This window comes from Cloeon dipterum, chromosome 4 (assembly GCF_949628265.1).
Source record: "Cloeon dipterum chromosome 4, ieCloDipt1.1, whole genome shotgun sequence".
Lineage (NCBI taxonomy): Eukaryota > Metazoa > Arthropoda > Insecta > Ephemeroptera > Baetidae > Cloeon > Cloeon dipterum.
The window spans coordinates 4,846,002-4,853,452 of NC_088789.1; positions in this window are offsets into that span (position 1 = coordinate 4,846,002).

A 7,451-nucleotide genomic window follows, 5' to 3' on the forward strand; every position below is an offset into this window, starting at 1 on the left:
GACGATTCCAATCGGATTTGGGAGGATTGCGGAAGCATTCCGACTCGCTACTTGCTGATTTGCACCTTTCCAGCATGCGTGAATTAATTTCACGGGATATTTGTCTAGCATTTCAATAAAGGACCTTGGTATGGCGGTCCTTTTCTAGACTAGGCTACCTCTGTTGGCAGGCACGTGAGACGATGTTTTTCGTTAGTGGGACACGGAGTTTTCGCAAGTTGTTTGATTTCAGGGGGTTGCTCATCTCAAAAGAGAAGAACCGGTGGCGAAAAAAATCATTTTATGCCCTCTCATTAGAAACTAAAAACACAGAAAATGCAGCCAGATAGCATAAATTCATGCACTTTGAAATTTTCATCAAGACTTTCCTCATCTGTTTTTTCCTACTATTCCAAAAGGTCAAAGAAATTGTTATGTTAAAGAAAATGAGTTAGAAGACATCAGTTAGCAACATGCACAGAAATTAAATGTGTCCACAATTTTTGCGGTTAAAAATTAATAACGAAACTATTTATCTGCTGCCAAAGTACAACTGTTTAAAATCTCTCGGGAAATTCCGCCCTCAATCAAACATTCATTTTTTTTTTCATGTATTCTAGACCTTTCTTACCCTGGGATAAAATATTCGGTTAGCTCAATATCAAGAAAGGTGGTCCTGAAACTAGAGTTGATTAGTTCACATAATGCCTGAATGAATGCGAATTAAGTTTCCCTTTGTAAAAAAACAGTGCAGAAATCGCAAATAACGTTGCGTACAATTTGGCCCCTTAGGTAACAATTTTTTAGCGCAGAGGTGGCATGCATATTAAACAAAAATTAGCATCGAATGCTTAGACAGCAGGAAAAAAGGCAGACGCAGAAAAAATCACGTTCTGCGCGATTATTGATGGCCACTAATAAAGAATGGCTGGACATGCCCATGGGGCTCTCTTTGCAAAAATGGAATGCTTGCGCTTATTTCTAACGCGCCTAAATTACTCGATGGCTCGCCGCCGTTGCCGCTGCCGCCGCCAAAGGAGCGGGTTTATTAATAATGAAAAGCAACCACACAGAAACAAAACAATCAGAACAAATGAACATGGCTAATATATCACTGGGCAGCAAATAAATATTCAATAGGTTCGAGAAAGCGCGCTATTAGCTCGGCTAATCCTCGTGTTGTGTGCATTTTCAGCTATGAGCGCACGAGAGCACCGAGACACTTTGCTGGCGAATCTGTTCCATTCTTATTGATGTGCGACCATTCGAGAGAGGAGAAAGAGATAATTTATCTGCTAGAAGAAAGTACGCGGCGCGCGTGTCCGAACACAATAATTCATGTGTCAATATTGCGAGCGATTACAAAGAATGAGCCATGAAATTAGCTCGCTGCTCACAAACGCTGCTTTATTTTCGTTTTTGCAAACTACAATCATGAGTATAGGATCGTGCGCACGGGCTTTCCTCTAAGCTTGAAGGAATTTCACGGATTATCAAAGCCAGTAAAATTGAAAATTACGTTGAATCGAAAATATCTCTTGTAAAAAAAACACATTTTTTTAAGTAAATAGAACGCAGGATTTTGCAATAACCAAGCATAAGAAAATGTAGTTAATTTGAGACTAGTTAGCTTCTCGGAATCTATACACTGCACCATTTTTCGCGCTACACTAATTTTCTAGACTGGTTTCAAGCTGTGATTTGATTTACACCATGATTAGTGATCAGTAATTGGCAGTAAAAAGGCTTTGCTTTATAGCATTTTAATATCAATATTTCTGTTAAACACGGTGAAAAGCGAAACTTATAGGCGCGCAATCATTATAGCACATCTAGCACCATTTAACCTTGGATGAATTTGCGAAGTAGAACACAAAGTGTTTTCTGCACGCAATCGCATGTTGGTCCGGAATAAAACGTGACGTTTCCAAGCATTTTTTCACAACGCGGCAAAAATTAGTTACAAACGCACGGTGCCACGCGCTGGGGCTGGCGAGACGTGTTGTGGATAAAAAACGAGATGATTCCTAAAGTTGTTATCTTCATCCTGCAGAGTCTGGAAACTCTATCTAGACAGCAGCAACCAGTAGGAGCTGGAACTTGATATTCGCAGTGTGTCTTTCTAGGCACACGGTGATACGGATACGTGATGCTAGCAGCCCAAATGTTGATAAATAGTTGACGGCAATGAAGGCGGCGGCGAGATTCGAAACGCAGGCGTCTGTTTGAGGAAGTGACATGATGATATTATTGTGAGCTGTCCTGAGAAAAATCTAGCGAGATGCAGAGAAGAGATCCGACAGAATGATCCCAGTGTCTCAATCCGCGCCCATAAAAAAATTTACACATCATTTGATCCCTCTCAACTTGAAAGAAAGAGAGAGATAGTATACAAAAGTCTTGGTGGAATTATTTATAATCGCGTCTTCCGACGGTGAACGGACGAAAAGCTAGTTTCTCTTAAAAAAATGGCGAGAAAGACTAGTACGCGAAATCCGATCAAAACTAGTTTTTTAATGAATATGGAACGAGTTATTGTCACCTGTTGAGGTACTTCCTTGCAATGTATAAATATAAATCCAGTCTGACACTTACAGTGACACTCAGGGATGTGTAACATAGTATATTAAAATTTCGCTTGACTTAATATCTTGATTTTTCATCATCAGATGTCAAGTTGAAAATAACAGATGCAATAAAAAATATGTATCAGGCAAAGAATTGGCAAGCCAATAATCTGGCCAGGCTATAATGTATAGATTTTTGTCTAGTGGAAAATAAAATCTCGAACAAATCCCATAGGCCAGCAGACGGCGCATGGGATTAGCCCGATCTATTGGAAGGGACCGCCAGGGTCATTTAGTATAATTCTAGACATCCATATCGTGAGAAATATTGACGCATGCTGGAAAATGGCAAGTAAGCCAGAAAAAGCTACTTCATTATTCCCAAAGCGAAAAAATATACATGCAATCCAGCGGCTAGGAGATTTTTTTAAATGCTTTTTAAATTTTTCTTCCCACTGATTACACCCATGCAAAATATTTTTAATTTGTAGATCAAACTAATGCAAAAAATCAACCTATATATAAATTTGAATAAATGATGGCGTTTACTTTTCACGCCCCTCTTGCAAGCAGAATGGGCGATTTAAAGAGAAAACTGGATTCCTGCCTTGCAAAAAAAGGAACTCTTTGAGTAGATATCGCGAAATCTGCCGATTGGCCATCGCTAAAAATAAAGCAACCAGTTTTCGTAGCAAAAAAGGGGAAGTACGCCGACAGCAAACGTTCAAGAGCGCTATTTTTACACAATTTCGCCACTTCAGGATACTGGTTGAAATAAAATCATTTGAAAATTGTTAAGTGCGTCCACGCAGATGAAAGGTAGGACCAAAATATGAAAGTTGACCGTTGAACGGGAGCACGCAAGTTTTTTGGGCAGCCGCAACTCGGTGAATAATTAGAGAGCGAATGGGTGGATGTGCGCGATTTGAGTGGAAGTGCCAGCCCTGATGCCAATCCACGCGTGGCGTCCAAGCAAAATTATTATTCCATTTCAACTGAGCTCTCGAGAGCGAGTGCTGGAAGATTATCTCTGCTTCAATAATCGCTCGGCCATCATTTCTCTTTCCTAGTTTATTGACCTTCATTGAGCTCTTTTATTGCCATTAGGCTGGCGTATATTGAAGATCAAGAAGATCCACTTCTGATGCGAGAGAGCGGAGAATTACACACATATATTCTCACAAGCAGCAAGCGTATTTAATGCCCGCGTGGACAAAAACCCGACTCAAATCCGTAAATGGTCTGATGGCAACGTGCATTACTGTCTGCGCACTCCATTGTTTCCCTTGAATCAGAAGAAAAAAACCTGCTTGTCTCTTTACAAATTAATACCATGATGCTCCAATTTTATCGGTTTTTTTTAGCATGATGTTTTTGGTCCAGCAATATACGTTAGAATGGAAACGAAAAAAGCATATGAGTATTCTTTCTAAAAGAAATTTTAAAATAAACAATCACAAATAATCAGCTCAATTTTTGAAAATATTTTTAATTAAGAATAATTATAGGAAAGCAGGGGAGTGATATATTCACTTATTTTAAATTAGAAACGAAAATTGGCAAATATATGTCTCTTTTACATAAAAGTAATGTATGTTCAAGTAACAAGCATAAATATGCTTGTTACTTGAACATACTCTGCCCGGCCCAACTGTACGAATCTGCCTTAATCAATTATGTATATTTGAGATAAATAGTAATATGTTTATAAAATTTTTATAAATAATTAAAATATTTAAAAATAAAATACAGACCACCTTGGGCAATTTCTTTAAATCATAATTTATAAATAAATAATATTCCTCAAAGTAGCATATATAATTGCCATCCAAAAATTAATAACCACACCGAAAAATAAATTTTTTAATAATAGCAATATTATTCTAGCAGTTTTTGTGTTTTTAAAAATTTCAACATGCATGTTGGGATTACAATGCATACAACTTACATAATTATTTGGCCCCCGGAAGGTAGTGTGAATTCTCAACAATTATTTGGTCACCGGAAGCGGCAGTTAAGATTCATCATTCGGCTACTCTTCACGCGACGAAAGTTAACAGCGGCTCATAGCTCACTTTCTTGCGACAACATTGAAATTCCATGTCTCCACGTTCCGCATGTAAAATCCCCTTTCGCTGATTTTATTTTACAATTACGAGAGCAACCTTATGCGTAGTGCGTAACGTTTTCATTCTTCGCAACTTCCTCTACACACACTTAGCGGCTCTCTATAGCAAGTTGAATTTGTTGGCAAACTACCAGAGTGTGCGGAATTCGCGGCACTGCTCTTGTTTATTTTATTTCCACATCACCAGGGGCTGCATTAGTTTTATACTTTTTATAAAAGCTAATAAACGCAGGTGGACGTTGCCATAAAATTATTTAATAAAGAAATCACAAGGCTGTCAGCTTAGGAAGTAGTCAATGGTCATTGGACAAAATAGGCGAACAACCGCTCAGTTTTCTAATCACGATACATATTATGTATTACATCGTAATCAACTAATCCCAATAAGTATTTTTCATTTTGTCTCGTATCGATCGGCAGATAGAAATTATTAATTAATTGTAATACTGGTTATTAAGTGCGTAACTTTCAACAGTTGCACACTATTTTAACAGTTACACAAGTTTCAGCAGCTCTTTTGATGATCCGCATAAAATGGACAGCTCACAGCTCGTTAGATTTATCTGTTTGCAAACTAGAGCTTCGCGGCAGAGCGGCAATTTTTCACTATCTAAATGCGAGTCAAACCTTTTCTAGAGGACTATTTATCCTTGCCATGCTTGCTGATAGTCAGCTGTAGGAGGCAATAGCAATTATTCTTGCCACTCCTTATGCTCTCAAACTTTCCTCTGCTCCTCTGCACCTCATGCTGACATCAAAGTGATTCTTTTATAGACACTGAAAATTGACCTGACCCAACTTCTTCTTCATAAACAGTAATTTGAAGCTTGTTGACGGACAACAGAAGATCATCTAAAAAATTAAACTTGCGAGTACAGAGCTGTGAACTTGCGTCACTGAAAATGCGCGTACAGGTGGGGGGTATCTCCATCAAATATTCAAATTTCGGCTCCCTGTGGTGCGCTTTGTGCGCTGCTTGATTTACTACTAAAGGAAATTGCAATGCTTACATATGGCAAAATAGATCTCTCTCTCTCTCTCTCTCTCTCTCTCTCTCTCTCTCTCTCTCTCTCTCTCTCTCTCTCTCTCTCTCTCTCTCTCTCTCTCTCTCTCTCTCTCTCTCTCTCTCTCTCTCTCTCTCTCTCTCTCTCTCTCTCTCTCTCTCTCTCTCTCTCTCTCTCTCTCTCTCTCTCATTTATTAATAGCTTTAATTAATGGAAGTAGTTAGACACCTATGAATTATTTACCATCAAAATTAGACAATTTGTTAACCTATTTTTCTATTCTGACATAGAAGGATTTTTTAATGAATACCTAATTTGGAATCAAACCAAATGAAAACAAAATTTCCAGGTGGGATTCATTACTAACAATTTGTTCAAATTTGACTTCTTAAAATACACAACCTAATTTGAAAGTGTCCGATTAAGCCAGGAAAATTTTATTCTCCAGTTTAATTACATCTTCACTTTTAAAAAATTGCAAACTAAATATTAATAATTTTACTGCTAATTTAATTTACATTACATTTCCTTGACGAGACTTCGTTATTTTTAATTCAAATTATTAATAATACTAAATAGAAAGGCAAAAAGCTTTAGATTTTTCAGTAGAGAGCACTGAAAAATTTTCATCAGGTGCATATCAAAGCCCTAAATTTATTAGCTGTAAGGCTAACTTGAAACAACCTTTTCTTTTCTTACAAAACTATTCAATAACAATTAATTATCGCATAACTTCCTTTTCCAAAACTCCTAAAATATTATTTTCAGTGAAATGCATTCCAACAGTAGAGCAAAACCTCGGCTTTTGCAGCTACAAAGAGAAAATAATAGTGCCCTGGATAATGCACATTACTCATAAGAAACGTAAGAAACGAGTGCGTGACCAGAGAGCTGCGCGCGCGCAATGAATGTGTCATAATTGCATCAGAAGGCAAAGGTCTCAACCTTGCTCCCGCGCTCTTCATTACCCAGAGACGAAATAATCACGGCGGGCGGGCGGGGTTGAAACGTGACCCCACGGCGCGCGTTGTTGCAGCAGCGCGCAGCAGCAAAATCTCAATTAGACCGCGTCTCTCCCAAATTGAAATGAGTCGTGAGCTTTTTGTTTCATATAGCAAACAATGACAGAAATACACAAAAAAGGTTTGCACAACTCGCCGAATGAGCAGCACACGCCTCTCATGACGGTGCGAAATTGCCAGGGTCCGCGATTGCTAATGTTCTGCTGCACACGCTCAAATGGGAGTTTAATTGGACAGCAAAACATTTGCATGGGATTCAATTTTACCAAGTGGGCTGCTGGCTGCGGGCGATCCAAATAAAATATTCGGTGTGCATTTAGCAAAACTAATGTTTTATCTCCTCTCACCATCAGCGGCATAATTTCTCATTGGCTGCGACAAGGGCTATTTAATTTTAGACCGAGAGCACCTCTGTCTAACGCATTACACCAAAGATCGTATCTTGAGCAGCATTTAACGAAGTAGTGCACCTCATCTAGCAAATGTTTTCATGTGCGGTGATGTAATGCGACGATTTGGAACAGCAAAAACGTCACGCACAACTGTAACCGATTATTAATGACAAGAGATTTCTGGCGACAAGCGGATTGGCGAAACCTCCAATCTAACATGAGGCTCTAAGCGAAAAAATTAATTTTTAAGAACCAGGATATATTATGGAGAATTTTAAAAAAATTTTGTCTTATATTTTTAATGCTTTTACTGACGTGTTCTTTTTTTATAAAATACCATCGATAGCTAGAAGCTCAAG